We start from the raw sequence: 2,433 nt of genomic DNA on the forward strand, positions 1-2,433 counted from the left end.
AGAACAGAACAATTACCTGCATCACTTTGTAACAGAATATCATTAGAAACTCTAAGAAGGGCTGTTTCGGTGGAATGGACTTTACGAAAGCCCGATTGAAATTTGTCGAAAATACTATAATTATCTAAGACTGCTGTAAGCTGCTTAGCCACGATCTTCTCTAAAATGTCATCAGGAAAGTATGTATGATGCTGTTAAGACTAATTTTTTCCAAGCTGTATACCCACGTATCATCATTCCTCTTTTGCTTTGTTATTATTACACTTTTTGACAGCTAAGCAGTGAACAGAAAAGGACACCAGGGTCCAAGGATTCATCTTTTTCCTTTCATTTGATATTCTTCCTTGAAGAATGAAAGGAGCTGACAAACACTGACAATTTTAGTACAGCTCCAACCTGTTATTAGGAGCACTGCTGCTGCCCTGGATAAAGTCACACTTTTTCTTTTTGTTTGGTGCTTATGGGTGTGTGGATGTTGTGTGTGTTTTGTGATGTATTTATCCTGTATGGCAAACTATACAGAGAAAGACAAATCCTGTATTGAAAAGGAAATGAACAGTCTTTTACTTTCTGATTAAATGCTAATCGCCGCAGTACCAGGCTGAGTTTGCTGTAACATTTTTGGAACAATTGCATTGTCAGCTTGTTCTATAGTTGCATTTATGTGGATAAATAATAGGTAACAGTACCTTGCCTCCGTCCTGTATCTCGACTGTTGTCGCTGCACAGCACAATGTCTGCCTGAGCGAAAGCCTTGCTCGTCTTCGAGTGTTCACGTTCTTCTTCCTGCTTCACAAACAGGAAGCATTGTATCACAAGAACTTCTCTAGCAGCAACCACAGAGAGGTGCAACAACGTACCATACTTCCGTTCAGACATTCAGCTGAGCAACTGTTACTTGACTTTTCGAATCAATACCTTCACACACATATGTATGCACAGACATGGCGATATCGATACAAAAACTAAATGAATTAATAAAAGGAAAACACAATGCTGTTTAACTATAACTGTGCTGTAGCAACAACCATCATATTTACCTTTCACACTCTTGAGCAGCACACTAGGGTTGTCAGAGTGGGCAATAAACTGAACTGAGGCTTTGATATCTTGCCCAGGGATACTTTGGCATACAGACTGTAGCAGCCACGGCTCAGACCACCATTAGTGGATGACCTTCTCTAGCTTCTACACGAGAGTCAGCCCACTCGCTTAATAATCCAATGAGTTCCAACTAACAAACCAAATAAAGGCTGTTTTATTAGAAGGCAGATGTAAAAGTGTAGATATTAAGCACTTTACTGCCAAATTATATTAATACAGTAATTAAGTTAAATGACAGGGTTAGGTTTCCTCACATTTCTAAAAGCCGAACCACACAGCGAGCTTTCAGTAGCAAAAAAATGAAAGTCACACTTCTTCACATACAATTCTTAAGAGTAATCCCAGAATCTTTTGCAGGGTTTTTATATACTGATAAAGAGCTACAGGAGGCGTGAGGAGTGCAGTGAGTCACATGGTAGGTCACTCGTTGCATCTGTAGGATCATTAGTGCACTGAGAGAAACATGATTACTTACACAGGTTTAGCGTGCTAAGAAAAGGCAGCACAGTACGATGGCAGCCGTTTCTGCTGATACATTTCAGGGTAGGAACTTAGAGTGGAAGTGAAACGATTGTGATCTGTCAGTTTCATCTCGCATGCATGTTTTCAACTTCCTTATATGGGCACTAAGCTTAGACACTGTTTGCTAAACAAACATGAACGATGAGACACGGATGTCTCAAAGCAGAAGGCCAATACAGCAAAACCAGAAAACAACAACGCTTTGCATGAGTGTGTCCCTCTCAGCTTTCATCATTCAAATTGCTTCTTAAACACAGAGAGCACCCAATTTAAGCTTGAAGGTTTCAGAGCTCATCACAGCACAGAAACAGCTTTAGTGAAGCTTATAAATGATCTTCTTATGGCCTCTGACAGTGGACTCATCTCTGTGCTTGTCCTGCTAGACCTCAGTGTGCATTTGATATTGATCAATAATATTTTATTACAGAGATTAGATCATGCTGTAGGTATTAGAGGTATTGATCAGCAGTAGATTGAATCATATCTTTCTAATAGTCTCCAATTTGTTCACATAAATGTTTTTACGTGCAGAGCGCACTTTACATACTAAATTTAATTATAGAAACCACACAGTTTCACGCTAAGACCAATTCTGTTTGCATTATAAATGTTTCCCTCAGGCAGTATTATTAGCATGTATTTTCACTGTTATGCAGATGATGCCAAGCTTTATCTGTCCATGAAGCCAGAAATCACACCATTTAGTTTATGCCTCTGAGGGAACCTCAAAGGCATAAAGACCTGGATGACCTCTAATGTCCTGCTTCTAAATCTGGATCAAACTGAGGTTATTGTGCTCAGCCCTAA

General features: G+C 39.5%; 1 protein-coding gene across 2 annotated transcripts in view; it reads right to left on the reverse strand.

Annotated features, from left to right (window-relative positions):
* The window catches only part of il16 (interleukin 16), a 15,313-nt gene extending 13,672 nt beyond the window's left edge, over positions 1 to 1,641 (reverse strand). Inside the window, exons 1-2 of one of the 2 annotated variants that reach the window (XM_005742849.1) lie at positions 1,580 to 1,641; positions 690 to 786 (exon numbers count right to left, since the gene is read on the reverse strand). The gene's annotated coding sequence lies outside the window, so the exon portion shown is untranslated. Of the gene's footprint in view, positions 1 to 689; positions 790 to 1,579 lie in introns of both variants that reach the window. The other variant, XM_005742850.1, reaches the window with a different exon arrangement.
* Positions 1,642 to 2,433: the final 792 nt, after the last annotated feature.

This window comes from Pundamilia nyererei, unplaced genomic scaffold (assembly GCF_000239375.1).
Source record: "Pundamilia nyererei isolate P.nyererei 1_Seehausen unplaced genomic scaffold, PunNye1.0 scaffold00124, whole genome shotgun sequence".
Lineage (NCBI taxonomy): Eukaryota > Metazoa > Chordata > Actinopteri > Cichliformes > Cichlidae > Pundamilia > Pundamilia nyererei.